Below are 22,880 nucleotides of genomic sequence, written 5' to 3'. Positions count from 1 at the left end.
AATTAGACCTTCCTCCTAACCACGTAGGAGCCAATCTTCTCTTAGCTGCCTTCAGATGAAGATGTAGAACTCCGAGCTCCTCCTGCACCATGCCTGCCTGGACACTGCCATGTCCCCACCTTGATGATAATGGACTGAAGCTCTGAACCCATAAGCCAGCCCCAATTAAATGTTGTCCTTATAAGAGTTGCCTTGGTCATGGTGTCTGTTCACAGCAGTAAAACCCTAAGACAGGGTGGAAAGAAACAAATGGTATCCACACTCTGGAGAAAGAAGTATCTAAGATGCCACCTGGTTAGGTCAAATGTCAGTAACCCACCTGAAGCAGAGAAAGCGAAGCCTGCTATCACAAGACAGGAAATAAGGTCTTAGGGGAGGGGATGAGAGGATTTTGGGATGGCTCCTGGCTGGAAAGCTGTAAGGAAGGGCATGACAAAGCAGAGAAGACACTTCTGTGCCAGCAAGGGACAATTTCTGTGTAAAAGAATTGTGAAAGAACTCGTGAACTCAAAATACTGAAAATCTTTGAGGTGAAAAAAAAAACAGAATAAAGAACAACGCTGTTGACCATTTTATCTGAATAACTAAATAAACACCCGTTCTATTAAGATCAGACAAAGTTCCTTCCCTCTGGGCACGCTGGGCCATCCACTTAGGATGAAAAATCTAAGAACAGTTATTTCCACAGCGTGAGGAGTTCTGTGCATAAAATTACAGCACTAAGAGCATTTATTTAATCAATCCACAAAATCTTCAGGAAGCAGGAGTCTAGTGGAATGGAGCCCAAGTGTGGCCGGGAGTTACAGGAAAGCAGAGTGCCCTCCTCCTCCTCCTCCCCCTCCCCTCTCCCCCTCCTCCTCCTCCTCCTCCTCCTCCTCCTCCTCCTCCATCACAGACATGGCGGGCACAGGCACAGCAAGGATGTTTGACTTCTCCACACTAGACAAGGAGCAGCTGAAGGCAGGCAGAGAAGGTCCACAGAGTCATTCCCAAGCCTGACTGTGTGTTTGAACTAACTCGGCAGCACACATGCTAGCACCGTAGAGATTAGAATCCCACTTCAGTGCGCATTCTGTAAAGTTTCCCATATCCTGCAAACAAAGAGCATCTGGTTTGTATTGTCATGGTATCTATCTTCACACGCACGTGTGCATACACACACACACACACACACATGCGCACACACACATGCACACTCTCACACATGCACACTCTCACACATGCCTAAAGCTGGCTCTTTCAAATAGAACTACAAGGAACAAGACTTCATTTAAGCTTTACCCCCCCTCCCCCCCCCACAGCTGCATCTGGGCTGTAGCCCAAAGGCGTGAAGGAAGCATGCAGATAGTAGCAGTCTGGGTCTCTTCTTGATTCCACACCCTTCTCTCTTCCACCCCTGATTCCAGTAGGAAAGGGAGATCTGGAGTCAGTGCCTTAAACACCTCTTCTCCAGTGGAAAGAGAAAGGTTGAAGGGTGCTATCGGGAGCAATGTTTTCCCCAGCCTCTGGTTATTAAGCTCAGATTGTAGCTAACTACCGTAATTTTGTGTAGAAGCCCTGAATTGCTTATGTTCCTAGTAGGTACAAATAAACTAAAACAAAGCATTCATTCAAAACTTGATTTAACACATGCCATTTGAATACCATCCCTAATTCTTTTCTAAAATGTCCGTTCACCACCATTTACAGGCAGCAGTAAGAGACAAAGGGGCTTACACATCATAAATATCAGCGCTGAAGAGGACTGGACTGTCCCAGTGATTGTAACACCCAAGCAAGCCCGGGAGGGGCTGGCAGCGGGCAGGCTGGCTGACCTCCACAAAGAGGTTGCAAAAGCTCCCTGGAGTCCAGACTGAACTTCCCAGGGTGGCAGAGCAGCTGTCGCATTCTGATTCTCCCCCAGAAGTGTGCCAATACTGCCTCTGACTTGTCCTCTAATCGAGGACTGAGCAGTGGGGATTCAGCACAGCCCCTCCCTGGAGAACACAGCTGGCCAGGCGGTCTATCCACTTGGGTCTCCTCCAGATGTCTAGGAAGAGGACATTCCCTGACAGCTCACTCACCCTCCACCTTTTTTGCCTCTCCCTTGCTCTTATATTTCCCCTTTCCCTGATTTTTTCCACCTCACCACAAAATAAAATAAAATATAATAAAATAAAATAAATATAAAGGTGAAGGAGCAGAACACACTAATATCTTAAGCATATTCTCCCTCCCCCTCTCTTCTTCCTCCCCCCTCTCTCACTATCTCTGTTGACTCTCTTTCTACCTCTTTTTCCTTATTTCTGCCAATCTCTGATAATTCAAGGCACCAAGGCTCCAATTCTCACGGCAGAGGTCCCCTGATTCCCAGACACGCCCAGTGTCACCTGAGACAATGGTTTTCTGTGGCTTTAGCATCTCCATCATAAGCATGACACATTTACATGGAGAAAGGAAAGAAAACGCAGAACATCCTTCACGGTTGTTATTTCTTTATCTTGCCCCGCCGAGCATCCAGCAGCATTGCTCGTGGAAGGTGAACAAGACAGGCAACAGAGCTAAGTTCCCGGTGCTTCACCTCCCTGACCTTACCCAACCTTCGTCTCACCTGCGTGGGCTAGAAGCCAAAGAATCAGGTGCCCTACCCGATGTCACTCACAGGAAAAACGACAGATCCAAGAGTCCAAACTCAAGTCTCATTGACGTTAAATCCCTGTTCCTGACTCCTAAGGATGCTAGGAGTGGTACAGTACCAGTCTTACCCTCCAGACCCCAGCTTCTAAAGTTAGAGGTTTGCCTTGGTGTAAGAGCCGCAGCAGCCCCAGCCTGGAAACCCTGAGAACATGGGACAGAAGTGTCCAAAGAAGGCACAGCCGGCCTACCAGAAGAGAGACGTATCTCCCACTGTGAGAAGGCATATGGAGTTTGTGGAGGGGAGGAAAAGACTATCAGAAATCTTTAAACCCTTAAGGTCCCAAAGGTAAGTGAATCTTCATCTGTGACAAGAATTTGATCTCAAGGCCTCAGGCAAGGAACACAAAGTCTGTTAGGATGCACAGTGACACCCAGAAGAGCATAAAGAAAGCCAATTTTCTGTGTATTCCCATATTACCTGAACCACATTAGCCCCTCTCAGGACTCCTCATCCCATTCCCTGTACAGCTCTGCTGCTTCACCCCCATCCTTCCATTTATGCCAGTGTAGAGACACCTTCCTTCTGCCTCCTTCTCTAGAAACTTCTCCCTGAGTCTCAGTCATGGCCCGTCAGCTCCTGGAAGATCATCGGTAAGCCGGACGACCCTGTCCTAACAAAGACACCACTGTACACATTCCATACAGCCACCAGACTCTTTGCTTCTAGAAGAACAAGGTCCCAAGGAAAACTGTCCCTTGAGATCTCCACTTTCTAAAACCACACAATTAGCTGCAAAGCCAGCAGGTGAGCTCTGGGCACATGGTTCTCAAGCATGCTTCACACACTGGCATTAAGGAGGAACCTCAAGGGTTCCAAATCCCTTAACATTTCAACTGGAGGAATCTCTGAGCCTGGTGGGAAAGTGGCTCTTTCTGGAAAAATGATCGAGAACATTCATTTTAGGCACAGCTGATTAACCAGGATATGACTTGGAGGTAGGGGTAGAAGTGAGGGGTGCCAAAGACAGAGAGGGATGGAGTTTGAAGGTGATGGGGTGGCCATACAGGTGCTCTGGGGTGCTCTGCAGCCCCCTGGCTGGGCAGCTGACTAACAGAGTACCTTCCCCTTTTCTGGGGAGGAGCCCAGCACAGTACTTCAGAGGTCCCACCCTTGCTGAGGATGTTAGGAGAGGTTGGACTCCAATCCACTGCCCCACCAGCCCAGGACAAGAACAAATCTATCACTAGGTGTGTTATCAGTCACAGCATTACCCCCCGCCCGTGTAGGAGTTAGCTGTGGAAGCTGGACTAACTGCACTTATTTTCCCTTAACTGCATAGATCAGCTTCCTAAAGTTTTCTGCAGGCCCGTCCACTGTGCAGAGCCATGGATCCATCAAGATCTGTCTTTTAGAAAGCTATTTAGATGACCACCATGCCCTAGACACTTCAAGGTGTTAAAAACTGACAGTTTGACTCCATAGATTCTCAACCAACCATTTATGCTAATGATTCTGTAGTTTCTAGCCACCACTCTTTAGAAAGAGGACAAGCCAAGCTAGCCTTTGGATATATTTCTCTGACCTGTGCAATAGTCTCCAATGACTTCCTTTGGCCCCAGTCATGACCATTTCTTTCTTAAGATATTTTAGCTTCTATCATTAAGACCTGAGGCTGTTTATTATTTTCTCAGTAATGTATATTTTAAAATTCTCTCTAATGTTAAATCATTTTTTGTTCCCTAGCTTACAGTAAAATTCAAATTATAGACACACATACACACACACACACACACACACACACACCAGCATCACTGTGTATCTGCAACTAGTTTTCAATGACATTGCTTTTTAAATTTTGTTACATTTTATTTATTTAATTTGTCAGAAGACAACCTGTACATTTGTTAGCTCTTCCCTTCTGCCTTATACATCCTAAGGATTAAACTCAACACACCAGGCTTAGCAGCAAGTGTCTTTACCCCAGAGCCATCTTGCCAGCCCTCAGAAATTAACAAGGATTTCCTGCCTTGGCTCTGTGGAGACAGGATTTACTATTTTGCCTTTATTTAGTTGTTAACATAAAATATCCTAATCAGTTTTTCTGAATATGAAAATAATAGAAATTTTGTTAGGATAAGGAAAAAGATAAGGAGGTAAAATAATAATAGTCTAGTTCCTACTGGGCAGTAGTGCTGCATGCCTTTAATCCCAGCACTTGGGAGGCAGAGGCAGGTTAATTTCTGAGTTCAAGGCCAGCCTGGTCTACAGAGTGAGTTCCAGGACAGCCAGGGCCACACAGACAAAATCTGCCTCGAAAAACCAAAACAAAATTAATAATAATTACTATCTAGTTCCTAAACCTCTATGTCTTTTCAATTTTCATTCACATTCAACACAAATTAATAGAAATTCTAAAAATGCATGTTCTTTTGGGTTGATTGGTGTTGAATGCAGGGGCTCACACATGCCTGCACATGGAGGTCAAAGGACTACATGCTGAACTCAGCTCTCTCCTTCCACCATGGGGGTCCTGAGGTTCAAACTCGGATCATCAGGTTTGGCAGCAAGAACCTCAGGAGCCTCACCCTTGTGTGTTTCATGTGGAATGTTAACCTTGTTTTTGCAGGCTTCGTGGCCTTTACCATTTCTGACTATAGCCACCATAGTAAATTCATTGTTCACCTGAGATGGACATCACCAAGCATACTACTCTAAACTAACAGCAGGGCTGGGCAGAGCAGAGGGAGCCTAGGCCTGAGATTCAGAAGAGCTGAGAACGAACTCTGGGCCTCCCGCCCGCCTTGGATCCTTGCTTTCATAAACATGACTTCATACTTTGGTTTCTTCATCTGTTAATGTCCAGGGTTCCTTGCAAAGAAAAGCTATGACCAGAGAAAGAAATCCACACGGAAGACTCCACAAGCTACAGAATTTACAGAAAGATAGAAGTGGGGGCTACTGCTCTAGCCAGTGTGCTCTGTCTTTTGTTAATGTCATTCTTAGAAAAACCTTCCTTCCTGGCACTTTGGTTTTTTGTGTTTAGCTTTCTTTACAGTTATTCGTTTTATTCAACTCTAGATCAGTTCATAGCTAATTTCCCCAAGGTTTACTTCAACCTGTAAATCTTAAACAAATGAGTCTCTATTTGAGGCTATCTTCTGCATTTTTCTGTACTAAGAATGTGTCCTCCAAAATAATAATTATAATTATAATAATTATTTTTAAAATGTCACCATATTGTCATATTTTATTTTTCCAGGTATAACTTGATGAATCTCTCAGAAAAGTCAACACTAGATTAGACCTGGAAGTCTATGGGATACAGTAGCAACTACTGTCTCCATCTACAAGACATTAAACATCACTCCTCCAGCACCCAAACTGACTCCCATTAGAGTAGATACCAGATGAGGAACAGGGGTGGCCATGGTAACTAGGACTCTTGGGAAACTCACTTTCAACAAGACCTGCTCAAAGTGAAATAAGAGAAGCCGTTGACTAGCCAGAACGATGGCCAAATAATGGTCTATCACAGAGAAGTGAGGATGTTGTCCTTGGCTGTCTGGCAGTCTGCAGCCTCAGGTCTTGCTCTCATCCTCTGCTTTCTGAATGTTCAATAAGAAAGGATGGTGGAGATGGTAGCTATCAATGTCAGCCATCCAAGGGGACAGCAGGAACCTGGGCAGCAGGAGCAACGGCGTGCTCACCCTCCATTCATGTCGGTGCCACCTGCATCCGTCGCATCTCTAGACAACTATCCTGGGTGTGTTCTCTCGATGATGAGCATACGGGGAGCTGAAAGTCCTCAAACACCCAAACAAATCCTGACCACAATCATTAAAGCCCACAGTGCATCTCCTTTCCCTGTTCCACTGTCCTCATTATATAGAGCTGAGCACACACTATGTCCCTCCTAAGTCTGTGACTACAATTTGCCCATAAACATTTACTACAAAGATATAGAGAAAAGAGCTTAAGAGGGTAGCTCTGGCCTGACTCCCGAATCCCAAGCCTGGCTCTGCCACTTATGCTAAGCAGGCTTTGAACTGGTTACATATCTGTAAGGTACATATAGGATATTCATTTCACATCCCTCCTATGGTGGTGAGAAGGGCTACATTAGGTGATTCCTGAAGCCCCCACAACACAGCAGCGACACCAGTCAATGTGCATGGTCCCAGCACTGAATTGGGCACACACACAGGGGCACAGTCTGGATGCTGTTTCTACCCTTCAGAAATTGACAGGCATGGGATGCAGATACACAAAGGGCTTGGTGATTCAGCTTATGGGGGGACAGGAAGACCTGGAGCATAAGGTCCTGGAGGAAGATCATAAAGGTGGATTAGGCATAAGGCACAGGTGAGATGGGAGAACACTGTACACAGAGTGACAAGCCTATGGGGCAAGATTTTGAGACTATCCTTCTTGGCTTCTGTCACCATTTCCATCCCTGCTCTTCCTGAGTCATGTAAAGATGAAAGATGAGCCTGGAAAAAATAGTTCCACACATAAAGCCGGAAAGATCGGTCTTGCTCTCCTGTCTGACAAGCATTCGTCTAGTTTTCTCGATAAATACTGTGAAAGAGAACCTGAGAAGGAGACACCGGCCAGAGATAAAGACTCTCTCGGGTCACAGTGCCTGGGTGTTGTTGCTCTGTATTCAGAATGTCGGTTTCTTTGCCACCGTTGTCTGTCTTCCCCATTAAATGTGTTCTGTTCTCTCATCCCCCGGGAGTAGATGTAACATGTGGAAGGCCCCAGAATGTATCAAAAGCCCAGAGCGGGACAGGCTTCTTAATAATGCTATCCTGCGTGTGTAGATATTGAGCCTACACTTGAGAGGATTTTTTACATTTTTCTCATTTGATCTGCAGTACAACTTCGTGCCCTAAAGTTATCATTTTACGGACACAGAATGAAGTTCCGTGAGGTTGCAAAGCTTGCCAGAATCACACAGGTCAGCTTAGTGGGACCCGGTGGGACCTGGTCTCAATGATAATAATAATATAATAATATTTACACTTGTGGCAGAACCCAACATGGAGTGATTCTCCCGGCTGTCATTCTCCACTCAAGGTAGAAATTTAACATAGGCTTTAGAATAAAAGAGATATATGAAACTAGGTGATCTTTAACAAGTCTGTGCAGGGAGAAGGACCAACTACTCCATCCTAGAGAAACTCGAGTCTACAAGATCAGGATGTAGTAAATGCACAGAATAGAAGGAGACTAAGGAAATCTTCCCAGCCCGTCTCTATATGAAAGAAGGCGGCACTGGCTAGCATCCTGAATGTCTTACCTTTCATCCTCATCAAATTAAATTATGATCCAGGAATTGTCTATCCTATAGGAATTCTTGTTTCCACTTTAGAACAACCTTGCCTTTTGCCAAGAGCAAAGCCCAAAGAGAAGAATTCTAAAAAGGAAGTTGCTTCAGCTGGAGTGTCAAAGTCTATCACATTAGAGGCTGGGGAGATGGCTAAGCAGTGTGCTTGTCTCTCAGGCACAGGGACCTGAGTTCAAGCCCCCGACACCCACAGAAAACACTGGTAGTTGGGGAAAAGACAGGAGGTTCCTGGAGCTTGCCAGGTAGCCAGTCCAGCTAAGTCAGCGGACTATAGGTTAGTGAGAGACCCTGTCCTAAATGTAGGAGGAAGAACCACTCTGCGAATCTGACCTTTACAGGCATGTGTACACATGAACACATACACATACCACACATGTACACACACACACACACACACTTACACACACATACACATACCACACATGTACACACACACGCTTACACACACATACACATACCACACATGTACACAGAAACGCACACATACACATACCACACATATACACACACACACTTACACACATATACACATACCACACATGTACACACAAACACACACACGCTTACACACACACTCACAAACACACAGCCTATTATGTTAATGAGTCCACATAATCCTGTATCCTTTATTACACAGCAGAAGTTCCCTATAATTTAAAGGGCCAAGGGTTAGTCACACGCAGAAGATGTAATTTGGGAATCTGGCTGCAGCTTACAGTTGTGTGTCCTCCAGCTCTCTAATCCTCACCCTGTTAGTCTAAGAAACAGAAATAATAACATCGGCCTTAGAGAGAGGATTAAATGAGATAACCCAGGTCAACATAACTCATAACATCACTGGCACACCATGAGTCTTTCCAGGCAACTCAAGGCCCCATCTCCGCAGGAAGCTGTCTCAAGAGAAGACAAGGAAAGACCTTATGTGTGACTGTCATATTTGGGCAGACAGCTATAATTCTTAGCATTTTTAAATCTACCATTCCTGGTAGATTAAAACACCCTACCATTTCTGGCTACCTATTTCCAGAATCTTCCCAGTCCTGCCATCTAATGTCTCTTCCAGGTGCATCAACGCAAGCTTCGTCACCAACATCGATTCCTTGCTATGGCCACTGAAAGATCACTGGTGCCAGCCTTCATCCCAAAATCACAGACTCCTTGGAAGCAGGTAAAGGCTAAAACCTGAGGTTGGAAGATTGAATGACAGCAATCTCAGACAGCCCGGGGTTGAAAAAACTGAGAGTGTCATGGGACAGACAGCATTGGAAACCCCTGATGGAAGAGGTCTGTGCACAACGAACTCCTCATAAGAAGAGTGGGACAAGCAGAAAAGCATTCTGGGAACAAGCAGCCTAACAGAGCTTATTTCCACAGAGGGAGGCCAAGCAAGGCTTCATGAGGGAGACTCCCTGTGAGGCAGACCTGGAGGAAGGATTTAAAGGCCATGGTTAAAGAGAGTTGTCATGTCCGTTGCATGATTTGGACTCCAGTCCAGTGATGTGGGATGCTGGGGTGGGGTGCATTTTCATTCCTGCTGCCTAAGCTGTATCTAAGCATGATTGTGTGCTCTCAGATTCAGCTGATCCCACCCAAGGCAGCTAGATGTTCTTAGCTGACAAAGAAGCAGAGACATAACGCCTTCTTCATCAATCACACTGTTCCTTTGCCATCTTTGCCAACATCTTCCAACTGCTGGCCATGTACTGATATCCCTGACCTGAGGACTGAGGACACACAGTGACACCAAACATGAATAAGGGACGGGGATGACAAATCCACAAGAAACAAAGTTAATTTCACTTCTCCCCATATCAGCTCTAAGTGTTCCTTTCTTTAAATACCCGAAAGGCCCACACAATCCAGAGGATCTCGAAAGCTGAGCATCTGGATTTGGCCAGGTAGAGTTTTTCTGAACCCTGTCTCAGGAAAAGCCAGGATCTAGACTGGGAAAGAATCTGCAAAGGACTGACATTTTCTCTATTCCCCGGAAAGTCAGAAACAACCCCGGGGTCTGAGCCATCCACTTTGGCCCCCACAGAACTCGGGGGAAGGAGGCCTGAGCCACATGAAAGCCATTCCCAGGGATAGTGCTACAATGTCCTCACGTTCAGAATTTTCTGCACACAAAAGGCCACCCAGCAGGTATTCTGAAATTCAGATCTTTGGCTGTTTCTCCCCTAAATATTTAGTGCGCACTGAACACCACTAGCATCCCAGCCATCCCTCCCACATCCCCATCCCCATCCCCAGTGGCTATTAGCAGATGTCCAAAAGAGAACAATGGTTTGTCTTTGAAAAGAAAACAGACCCATAAATCTGGATTCTGTTCTTGCCATTGTACATTTAGATTCACATTTATTTTAAAACAGGGAAGGGAGGAAGCTGAGAAGGAAGGATGCGAAAAAACTATTAGCCCAGCCAGCCTAATAATCGGTGACTAAAGTTACAGTCAGGAAGAGCGACGTCTTAATGCCTCCTACCCTCTGCCTTCCCTCCATGCCTTTAATATTCCACTCCGGGCACAGAGAGGGAGGGCAATGGGGCCTAGTGAATTCCAACTGCTCCAGGATAATTGCACCATTCAGGGCCCTCGCCAGTCAATCAGGGGCTGCTTATCCAGCCCCATTTATTAATAGTTTTCCTGCATTTACAGTGTACAAAGGAGTGAAATGGGGCTCTCTCTCTCTCTCTCTCTGAAACAAGAAATGGGGCACCCTCAATACCGACTAAGTGGAACGGAGCATGCTGGCAGAAGCGGAGGCTGCTCGCCCTATTTCACAGCCACACCTGTCCTGGGGTGTCAGGGAAAGCCTTCATCTTATGCTTCCTAACATTAAACACCAGGCCCATGTCAACATTGGGAAAGCTCAGGCACATGGTCAGCGGGGCGCTGAGTTTAGTGCAACCCAGGTCTCAAACTCTGTGTACACTCCTTGCATTGAATCCCCTCCCATCTCTGGCTCTCTACAGGGTCTCTCTATACAATCAAATTGCTAGATTGTGTCATAATCAGGGCTAACACCTACCTTGTCAACCAGCTAGTGGAAGAGTCTCAAATATGACCACACATAGCCTAGTAAATGTGCATACCTTTAATTCAGCAGTTAGGAGGCAGGGCTATAATAAGTTTGAGGCCAGTGTGGGCTACGTAGTGAGAGTTCAAATAGAATAAAATAAAATAAAATAAAATAAAATAAAATAAAATAAAATAAGGTAACATTAGACTCCCCTAAGGGACTTTTAAAAATGGCTACTGTTGGAATTCTTCCTGAGATTGTTTGTGTGTGTGTGTGTGTGTGTGTGTATGACTGTGTATTTTGTGTGTGTATATATATGTGTATTCCTGAGTGTGTCCATGTGTGACTGTGTGTTCCTGTATATGTAGGTGTGTTTAGACTGTAGGTGTTTTGGGAGGTGAAAGGACACCTCCAAATATCATTTTGCAAGCACAACTGTTCTTCATGGTAGGGATTTTCAATCGCCTTGACCTGGCAGGCTGGACAGGCTGGGAGTGAACACCAGGGCTCCATGGGTCTGCATTTCCCCAGGGCTGGGATTGCATGTATGTGGTGCTAAATCCAACTTCAGTTTTCTTATATGCATTCTGGGGCTAGAACTCGGGCTCTCGAGTTTTCCTTGCTGTGCCATCTCCCCAGTCCCTTCCTGGGAGTTCTCTTCGAATGGTTTAGGGTCGTGTGATGATGATCCAATGAGCAAGATTCTTTTTCGGTTGCTCAGCTTTTAAAATTTGTTTTCAATTCAGCTCTGGTGTAGAACGAAGGCTAACAAAGGCTAAGGAAGGATGTAAGGTTGTATCGCCTCCATTACTGGGTGAGAAGTCTGAGTCCCAGAGCTGAAGTTTTACACACACTTGTGAAGCAAGAAGCAGCACAGACACAAATATAAATTTCTCCCCCAAGACCACCTGCTTGGTCATCTGCTGGATAATGAGACTGAACCCTACAGGGACGCCTGACTTACAAAGGGGGTGACCTGTGCTCCCAAGATCTGTGGCGCGGTGAGTGCCCATCACTGGCTAACTCAAGGTTTATCCTCTGCAGTGAAGCACGAATTTAAGATTCATTGTCAGACCTACTGTTCACACATACACACACACACACACACACACACACACACTGCTTGTGATTGTCAGCATTGTGTGTGTTGTTCATCTCTGGCCCAGACATGCTCATACACACACACACAAACACACAGAGACAGACACACACAGACACACACAGACACACACAGAGAGACACACACATACACAAATACACACACACACATACACATACAAATCAAGGCTATACTGGATCTAAATTGTATAACCTTTCAATATATCTCACATTTGATGCGTTTGGTGATTCAGGCCAATGTTCAGAGTAGGTAAGTCACTGCACCTGCAGTATGTTTGGTGTTGATGAGGAAGTAGCATGTGTGTGTTCTGATCTCTAACCCAGATGCTGTAATGTATGTGAGCGGATCATGGCATAATAATGGGGGAGTCTTACTTTAGAAAACCTGGTCACTTTCACAGAGGCAAGGGAGCTGTGGGAAGGGAGGATTAAAGACGCCATGTAAACCCTAGGAATGGTTCTTCCCCATATTGCTAATAGTACAATGCTTTTAAACAACAGTATTTAACTAAGTCCCATGACTCAAAAGAAATAAAATCCCCTCATTTCCTAAGATAATCCACCCAGTTAAAGTGCTGAGAGGGTCTACAAAAAGAGGAATGAGAACTTGAAACTTGGCATTGAGAGAAACAGAATTATGAATTTGCAGTCCTAGTGGGCCAGTGATCAGAGACGACTTGGGGGAGAATGAACAGGGGGTGGGAGGAGGAGGAGGAGGCCAGAGTAGGAGAATGTGTGGAGACACACACTGGCCTCACCACTCTGTCCGTTGGAGGTTTTTCTTTCTCTTAAGCATCCATCCCCAAGGACGGACAAGGCCAATCACTTCCCTCTCCTTCCTGATCTGCTATTCCTCGGGTCCAGCCTAGCCTCTGCTTTACCCCATCATCAACTAACCAGAGAAAGAATAGCTTATTGCTCTGTTTCTATTCCAGTCACCTTAGAACACTTGACCTTTACGTCAAGATATTTATTCACCCCTGTATCTTCATTCCCACCATACTCTTTATGTGAAATGGACCTTAAAAGTGTCTCCAGAATGAAATCTAGTCCTGGTGGCACTTGCCTAAAATCCCAGCCACTGGGGAAGTTAACAGGGGAAGATCATGAGTCCAAAGCCATTGTAGACTACAGAATAAATTCAAGACCACCCTGATTACTTGGCCACAAAAAAGAAGTGTTTTAAATGAGTGGGAGACATACATAGGACATGCATCTTGGTGTTCAAGTGCTTACCTTACCTAGCATACACAAGGTCCTAGGTTGAATCCCCAATACTGCAAAAATTAAAATTAAAAGAAATCTTCAGACCAAGCTGAATAATAAGCTTTTCCTAATAAAATTAATAAATTTCACCACGTACAGAGAGACAGGGAGAGTGGGGAGTAGAAATAGATGAAATACAACTTAGCAAAGAGTCCATTCAAATTCATCTTTCCTTAAGCACCCATGTTACAGCTTAACCAAAAGGTGACCGAGATGTCACCCATCATCCCTACATCCAGGCATCCCTCAAAGTAAAAATGTCTACAATATCAGGCCACTCCAATAAGGCAACTAAAATGTGTCATGGAGTGCCTGAGAATAATGGGCACCTCTGTTCTCCTCGCCCCTCTGTGCTGCTACAGAAAGCTGCTAGCAGATGAATGGTGCGGCACTCTACCTCACTACTCGAGAAACACATGGGGCCCGGCTGGTCCTTCATTCCAAGTAGCCTGGCCTGGGCTGGGATCCAGCTCTTTCCTTGGACACGAATCAGCTAACAGCTGTCCCTTTCTTTGTAATGGCCATCAATAAAGTTAGTTGCAATCCAGTGGTCTAAAATGAAAACTACATCATTTACTCATTCTAGAAGCAAGTCTAACAAACCGGGTGAGGATTCATTAACTGTAGACTCGCCAAAGCAGAAATTAGAGAGCCTCAGCCCTCCCTCTACCCTGGTCCTTTGTGGTCAGAGTCTCTGAGCTAGGGAACCAGCACAGTCCTGCGTTGGTCCTCAGGGATGCAAGACAAGGAGGATGGGTGTCTATAGCAGCCTGACTATAGCACCCGATGCATCCTCACGGAATGGCTTGTCCATCCTTGCCTCCAAAACTCTTGTTTGTTCTCCAAGAAACAATTCAACCACCAACTCCTTCCATGAATCCCTCCAAACCTCTTCCCCACCATCTTGCCTTGAAAGGTTTTAAACAAGTGAAGGTCTCTTCACCCTGTGTCCTTGAGGACCTCCAGGATATAGCTTATCTGCTACTGGAATATGAAACGCCAATTCTTTTTTATAGCTTGATTAATATTGCCTTTTTATCAAGTATTTATTGAATAATTGAACAGAGCAAAAAACATACAGATAAATGAAATAAAGCAATTGCTGTGTGCATGAGAAATAAACTAAGAAGCAGGAGAAAATGAGAAGACAATCCATTATAAGAAAGCCCAGAAATAAGAAGGTATAGAGGAAACAAAAAAAGGGGTACTTGAGTAGAAGAATTATAAACAAAAAAAGTAGAATAAACAGGTAAAATTAAACATATTTTTTTCTGATTAGAAAAAAAAATAAAGCAAAGATGCTGTGGATGCCACAAATAATGAAGATTAGGCACTAACTATGATGGTGCTCAGATGTATAGTGGGTGTGGACCTGGACCTGGTCATACAAGAACTCTGACATGATAAACTTGAATATCAGGTCTCACCAAAGACCTATCAAATCAGGATGTGCATTTTAATAGCACCCCCCACACCCCCGTGACTTCTGTATGCAATAAAGTTTGAGAAGGAATGATGCAGATATGCAAAGTGCACAAACAATCGCCAGCTCTCACTACCATCAATGGTGGATAGCAGGAAACGTCAGCACTAAGGAGCTACATAACCTTGGGACAATCACTTCCCCAGAGCTCAGCTTCTTCATCTATGGGATGAGGACAGAGTAGTGGCCTACTGAGTTTCAAGTTCTTGATTACATCTCCCAGCATACCATTACCTCATTCTATACCATCAGGCAAAAAATAAATAAATAAAAAATAAAATAACAAAAAAGCACCTCTGACTGATAAACACTGTGCATCCTGTCCTAGCTCATTCTCCCAGGGCTATCCCGTATCTATCAGATGCCTGTCTCTGCGTTGAGTACAAATGATTCCAAGATGAATACACATCTCTCCCTGCCCTTGAGGAGCTCGTGAGCTTCTGGGAGAAGGAAGAAGGACACGTAAATAAGAGAAAGCAAAGGGGTCTTAGAACTTCAAATACATGCTAGTAAAACACAGAGAGGGCAAACAACCACACTGCTGGGGGCAGTGAGGAAGAACTGTTACCAGGGTACAACAAAATCATTTGCGTTCTTCCCTGCCAACCTCAGCTGACAGGGCTAGAGAGTGACAGGAGAGAAAGAAGGTACCGGAACACCAAGCAAAGCAAAGAAGGCCCCTGAGCACACCTCTCTGGTCTACACATCCTGAGAAGTTGACCCACCAGGTGAATCGGGCTAATAGTCACAAACAGTTAACATCTCCACTGCATCTAGACCTCAGAAACCAGAAACCTACCTCCTCTGAGTTCTGTGTGCTCCCTCTACTGACTGTGCTCAGTTCTTCCCATCTTCAGCCTCCTGGAAGACAATACCAATTCAACCACTAATCTCTCCCTGGAGGTTTCTTCTATGGTTACAAAGAAGAGAGGCACTTTAATAAATGTAAACAATTCATTACACCAGCAACTCTTTTGATCTATATTTGTTTACATAGGAACAGTGCAGTCATTCCCAATCGAGTACAGGGTCACGGAGACTAAAAACGGGGTTCACTAAAAGGATGTAATCTCTAGGATTCTTAAGGACTGTAAAATGGCAAGGAGAAAGAAGGCAATCTTAACTTTGGCAGCCCCTACTCTTGACCCCTACTCTTGACCCCCATCAAGATACCAAGGATGAGGTCATTTGCTATCATTGTCGTTCAAGAAGCAGGCCGTCAATTGGAACACCTGCATCCAACCTCCACAATGGTCAGGTCATCCCTGGGTTCCATCTCTTGTGTGGCTCTAGGTGTTGATTTGAGGTCATGGTTTCTTCATGTTCAACTTCCTTTCCCCCTGTTTCCTTCTGTGTCTCACAGCCCCCAAGTATTCACTAAATGTTTACAGTAGCTGGCCAATACTGGTGAAGATGTTACCTTCATTAGATCCTTGAAGAAGAAACCCTGCCCTTGGGTTTACCACAGCCATAAAGGAGATGAAAAATACATCTTAAAGTTTATGATAGGCCGCAGGATCCACTCAGTCCTGATTCTCTCCCACCAAACACCAGTCACTCATTATGCCAGCCAACTTTTATCCCCGTGTCTCTCTCAAAGGTAGCCATTGCCCCTCCCCATGCAAGCCTATGTGGAAGTTGAAGGTCTGAGAAAATGGCTGAGTTATAAAGCCATTCTTTGGGAGACAGAAGCACAGAGACAAGACCCCTTGTTGTTCACCCTCCCTCCAGAGGAAGTCGCTCTTCTTAACCAGTCAAAAAACAAAAAACAAGCAAACAAACAAACACACCTGGGATGCAAAGTAGTGACAAAAAGAACTTTTCTCCCTCTCCTCTCCTCTCCTCTCCTCTCCTCTCCTCTCCTCTCCTCTCCTCTCCTCTCCTCTCCTCTCCTCTCCTCTCCTCTCCTCTCCTCTCCTCTCCTTTCTGCCATTTCCTTACTTGTACTCTCTGCCTACATCCACCCCTGACAAAGATCACACACCATCAGTAGCAGAACAAGAATCTGCAGGTGGGCAGACTTCCTAGAGCTGGAACCAACAAGAGAGACAAATTAGACAATTCTCTGGCATGCTCTGCTTCTGTCCCTGCACACTAGCCCCTGGAATGTCACTCCTTCCCCAGGTCCACCCTGCACTGGCATACCTGGAGCACAGGAATCGAGCCACATGTGGTTCACTCCCCTTAAAACCACATCCTTAGCCCTGCTTCCCTGGGAAGTCATAGTTTCCTATTGATGTTTCCTTAATTACAGACTACAGAGGCTCTTTCATTGCTGTCGAATGTGTTCTTCTTCATCCCACCAGTCTCACCACTCCCCATGTTGCCCATGCCACAATGGTGAGGGCAAAAAGCAAGGAGATGAAAGGGAACCCATTCAGTGATGAGAAGCAAAGAGAGCCACAACCACAAACCCAGAAAGGCCCAGAATGCCACCAAGTCAAGCATCATGGGCACTGCTCATGATGACAGGTCACAACAGAGAACTCAAAATGGTTTGGAATACCAAAAAGCTGCAGGCCACCTGTGGCAGTGCCTCCTTGATACCTGACAAGTCTTTCCCAACTGGATCGCCTCTCTTTTCTCTCTAGCTTTCTCAGCCCCTTTGACTTCTCTTCCTCTGTATTCTACTCTTTAATTTCTTCTCCTTTGCCCAGTCCTTGGGCCAACCAATGACAGCTTAGCACTTGAGTGCATCTTGCTGGCATGCATGGTTGAGACCCTGCCCAAAGTCTCCCTATTGATTTTATCACCAAAGAACATTGATCTTTATCACCAAGGTCCTACTCAGTTGCAGAACACTATCACAGGCAACTGTGATGCAACAGTCGCCACATGCCCTGTGGATAGCCACCTCTCCTCGTCCACCCGTGCATACCAACTCTCCGCACATTGAGCTGGCATCCTCACCCATTCCTCTGTTCTATTTTGAAGTGAAATGAAGAGTTCTTCCTCCTACTTGAAGGAGGAGGAGAAGTCAGGGAGCCAGCTCAGGTGGCTCTAAGGTGAACACACACCAGATAACCTCAGCTATTTGTAGACGTGGTGAGAACATGGTTCAAATTGGGATCCCAACCTCACTCTTATTACACCATGGTTACAGATTAAGGCTTCAGCAACGAGAGCTTAAAGAATGAGGCCTAGGGGAGAGGAGCAGGAGATTTGGATAGATCCATATCCATCCTTATTGAACAATAAAGAACTATTGCCAACTGTCATTCTGAGTGGCTGGCAAGGACCTTCTACTACCTCCCCTACAACACTAGTATTTTTAGGTTGTTCCAAAGGATGATTATTTTGTAAACGACTTGGCTGGAGGGGAAGGGAGTGTTTGGGAAAGGACTATTGACTGCTCATGACTTTCCTAAATATTTTTGAAGACCCTTTCCCAACCTCACTCCTGCACGAGAACATCTTCGGAGATTCCAGGGTGTATAGACAGTGTAGAAAGGAGATGAGCAGCTGGGTCCCCATCTTGGCCCTCGAGCCAGAGATGCTATGATTTTTTCAGGAGTTGTCTTGGCTTGCCTGAGTGGCTAGCAGAAGAACTGTTAGCTAAGTCTTTTCCATTCCTGTTGCTATTTCCCTTTTCAAATGCTGTCCAATATATTGGGCATATTTCACATATTTTTATATTTATATATATTTTATTATAGGTTATATATATTTCTTCACATATATAACAATTTCAAATGTTGTTGAAATGAATGGGAAGATAAAAGAAATTAAAATATCAATTCTATTTTTGAGGGTACAAGATGAACACATGCAAGCAGCACATCTCTTTGTTTAACACAAAGGCTCACATGTCGAATTCTGCACCCCTTCCACATGCACGGCGCTTTAGAAGTCTGCAAGATAGCCATTTTGCAAGAGTGTGGAAGTAACAGTTTGCTTGGAGGATGTGCGGGTATAAATAGATGTGTGGACAGAAGGAGAAATTTACAGCTCAAAAAATAATAGCACACGGGGAAAAGATACAAATGAAAAGCAGAATATTGACAGACTCCCTTCTTTTCAAGCTTAAGGTTGAAGACTCCAGCTTGCAGCATCCAGGTGTTCTGAGACCAGCCAGTCCCTACCTGCACCTGCACCTCTGCAATAGGCCTCCTGGGATCTACGGCCCAGTTTCAACCCTTTCTTTACACACCAAGTAGGTTCCAGGGCAATAGCCACGATAACCCCGATTAGTATTTTTCTGTTTCTGTTTCTCTCTCTCTGTGTGTGTGTGTGTGTGTGTGTGTGTGTGTGTGTGTGTGTATACATATATTTACAGAGCATAGAAAGGATCCCTAAAAGGAAAGAGAGGAGATAGGGAAACAGAAAGGAAGATGGCAAGGAACAAGTCTCAGCTTGGAGAAAAAAATATTTATCTAGATGCCCATCAAAATCTAACATTAGCTCTGTGTAAATCAAATGCTCCTTAAGTCGGAGAAGCATACAGGTCCCCTGGCTGCCTGTGTCTGCATATAGACATACACCCCTTCCAGCCTCCAACCTCTTCTGTGCCTGCAATCAACCACCCCCACCACCTTCCCGGAAAAACAAAACCTGTTAGCTAGCAGAAGCACGAGAAACGACCTGGAGGTCCCCTTCTTTGTCACAGAAGCCTTTTCCACAAAACGGCATTATTTTGAGATCATGTTATTTTTTTTTCTCCCCCAAAGGAAAAAAAAATCATCTGAGACACTGGAAAAAAAAACAGATTTAAAACAAGAAATCCCCACCCCAGGTGAGGAAAAAGAATAAAATAGAATGTGCCCTACCTTGGTTTGTAGAAGCCAAAGCTCTAGGCGGACAGATTAAGGGAGAGCGCATGTTGGGAATATCCAGAGTCCTCTTCTCGCTTGCATATCCACATAAGAAAGACGGAGGATAAATGAACGGAAGAACATTTAAAATCCAGTGGAGTGTGAATTTGGTTTTAATCTTGTGTCTTGAAGAGATGTAAATTCAAAGAAAAAAATGTAAAAGGGAATCTCAGGGTGTGGAGAGCGGCTCACAATGCAGAATCCAGAGTCATTATTCCATGTGCATGTAGCCCGAATATATAGATTTAAGGAGTCTCCGGCAATTAAGGGTTGGGTTCTTTTTTCTTTTTTCTTTTTTTCTTTTTAATTTTTTGGAGATTTAGTAGAGGAGTCTCTGTGTGGAGAAGCTGGGGGCAGGCTCTGTCCCTCCGTGGAGCGTGGTCATTCCCAAACCGTCCCCTTCCTAAGGGGAAAAAATGAGGAGGTCAGGGTTTGATTCGAGTGTCCCCCGGAGGGTTAGCAAAATGCATGCCGGAAAAAAATAATATATATATCTATATACCAAGTCGTTATAAGGAAAGGGGGAGGAAATCCTGCATTTCCCACAGAGTACACACGAGAGGAATTGAAAACAGCTGGCACCAATCTATAAATAATTCCGAAAAGGTCTGCCTATGCTGTTCCTGGGACAGGCATGGATGAAAGGTGAGAAAAGCCAACCTGAATGGAAGAGAGGGAAGAGGGAAGTGGGAAGCAAGGAGGAAGGCAGGGAGAGGAGGCTCCACACAGCAGTTCACACTCACACACACGCGCGCGCGCGCGCGCACGCACGCACACCATCCCCACTTAACTCGCCAGCGAGTGCGGCCCCCAGCCCCATCTGCAATGCTGCTGACACGTCTGGCTCGCTCTCCTCATCTCCTCCAGCAGCGGAGCCTCCTCCCACCCCGGGCTCGTGCTCAATGGGTTCTGATTGTGCACCGGCCGCACACTGGGCATTTCTTGGATGGGGCACACTGACACGCGCGTACACACGCCCCCGACGCGCACGCGCCCCCGCGCGCACTCACACTCACCCCCGCGCACACTCACGCCGCCAGCGCGCTGATGTGCAGCGCACCGGGCTGCACCTGCAGCCCGAGGATTGGACTGGAGGGTCGCAGCGCGTGGCTCCCGCTGCTGGCACCGCTGCCCAGCCTCTCCCCTAGAAGGGATTAACCACCTCAGAAAGACCAAAGGCAGTCCTGTCCCCTTCCCCCTCCCCAAAAATATCCTTTTGTTTAAAAGGAAAAATTAAAAACCATCCAAAATAGCAAGTGGCCGGTGCTGCTGGATTGGAAAGCTGTACCCAATACCAGGTTGGTTAGCAGTGCCAAGGCTTCGAGCCTTTATCTGCCTGATTTCCCCAAACCCTCAAAATTGAGACTCCAAAGCGGGCATTTACGTACCGGTTCTGAGCACCTCTGCGGTGGCAGTCTCCGGAGAGGGGTGGCGGGTGTCGAGGGTTTGAGAGGTTTCCTTTCCTGCAAAGCAGGATAGATGGATCAGTCTCCCGGGTTGGGAAGTTCACTACGACTCTTTGCAGAGCAGAAGGAAATGTATTCGGTTGCCAGCTCCGCTGGATGCCGGGGATGGAAAGGCAGCTTGACCCGAGAAGCGCTTCTCCATAGAGCCAAGCCCCGAGATTTCCTAGAGGTGAAGGAACCCAAGGAAGTGGTGCTGGAAAGGGGGTGGGGGAGGACCTTCTTTTCTCAAAAAGGGGGGGGGGTGGAGAGGCAGGAGAGCCCAGATTCCAGTTGGTGGTGATGGGAGTCGGGGGAGGGGAAGCGGGCGGGGGCAAGTCAAGCGTTCGGCAGCAGGAGAGGAAGAGCAGGGGAGGAGGGGGGGGAGTAAGAAAAATGGGTATTAATCACCGGCGACGCGGGGAGGGCGGGGACATCAAAGGTCCTGGTCTTGATTTGGGTCTCACACCCAGGAACGTGCCACTCAAGCGCGCGCTCGCGCGCGCACACCACACACACACACACACACACACACACACACACACACACACACACCCTACCTCTCACACTCCGGTTCAGGAGGAGAAACCCAAGAGGCAGGGTGTGTGTGCACGCGCGTCCTCTTGCTCTCCACCCCCCACCCCTCCCCATCCCCAAACCCCCTCCATCACCCCCTCACTCCCACTGCTAAGACTCTTGGCTGAGGCTGCTTCTCACGTCATGAGCTGGGGGAAGTGGGGTAGCCAAGGGGGTGGGAAAAGCTTAACCCGAGGCCGTGGTGCCTCCTCCTGGCAGCAAGAAGGAATAGCAGCGAGATGGGGCAGCTTAGGGGTGAGGGGAGACAGTGGCCACCTTGGACCACCGCTCAGGGCTGTGCACCTCAACCTGAAGGCCATGCTGCAGACTGACACTGTAACCCCTCCCCTGGTTCCATTCAGCAGTCTCTGCTTGGTACCTGCTTTCCAGATACAGAGTGCAACTTGAAGACAGGATTCTTGTCTTCAGGGAGCTTAAGATCTGTCTTCAGTGCAGGAGATTGACAGTTAAACAACAGGGGAAAAGGTAAATGTAATTAAAAGGCTGAATTGTACAGCAGTGTGTGTGTGTGTGTGTGTGTGTGTGTGTGTGTGTGTATGTGTGTGTGTGTGTGCGTGTGTGTGTGTATGTGTGTGTGTATGTGTGTGTGTATGTGTGTATGTGCATGTGTGTGTATGTATGCGTGTGTGTGTGTGTGTGTGTGTGTGTGTGTGTGTGTGTGATATTTTCCGGCTGCTGGGAAAGATTTGAGGACTTTGGGGTTCTTTTTTAAGTGGATTGCGTTATTTAAAGATCTCAAGCAAAAATGATAGACAAACGAATGTTTCCCATACGAAACGATTTTACAGCACTGACTAACCCAGCTTCTCTAAAAAGGAAAATAGCATCCATTTCTCTCCCTCTTGAGCTGTTTTATGTTTTGGGAGTCCTTGTGATCACTTGTAGTATTATCTATTCTTCAATATTAATATCCTTGTAGATACATCCTTGTTATTCTCATCCATCGTCTCTGTTACAGTGGAGGTGAACTTTTATGTCAGTGAAACAACGGACTTCTCACTCACCAACCTGGGAGAATGTGACCGGAACACACAGGGATCGGTCCCATTCCAAGCAGCCTGGACCTCCGGTCTATGGGCCAATGCGCACTGGCCTCTAGTCCAGTCAGCACCAGGAACATCTCAGGCTGGTTCTCGACAGCAGTGTTTTTTCCCGTTCCCTGAACTTTGTCAGGCTTA

General features: G+C 46.1%; 1 protein-coding gene across 3 annotated transcripts in view; it reads right to left on the bottom strand.

Annotated features, from left to right (window-relative positions):
• Positions 1 to 21,747, bottom strand: part of Grin2b (glutamate ionotropic receptor NMDA type subunit 2B) — a 453,007-nt gene extending 431,260 nt beyond the window's left edge. The window contains exons 1-3 of one of the 3 annotated variants that reach the window (XM_021164703.3): positions 21,666 to 21,747; positions 21,052 to 21,126; positions 19,619 to 20,066 (exon numbers count right to left, since the gene is read on the bottom strand). The gene's annotated coding sequence lies outside the window, so the exon portion shown is untranslated. Of the gene's footprint in view, positions 1 to 19,618; positions 20,067 to 21,051; positions 21,293 to 21,516; positions 21,538 to 21,665 lie in introns of those variants that run through there. The other 2 variants (XM_021164705.3, XM_029478514.2) reach the window with 2 other exon arrangements.
• Between the last annotated feature and the right edge of the window lie 1,133 nt (positions 21,748 to 22,880).

This window comes from Mus caroli, unplaced genomic scaffold (assembly GCF_978045245.1).
Source record: "Mus caroli unplaced genomic scaffold, Mus_caroli_1 scaffold_7, whole genome shotgun sequence".
NCBI lineage: Eukaryota > Metazoa > Chordata > Mammalia > Rodentia > Muridae > Mus > Mus caroli.
Note: the sequence above shows the minus strand (reverse complement) of the source record. Positions and strands in the feature narration are given on the sequence as shown.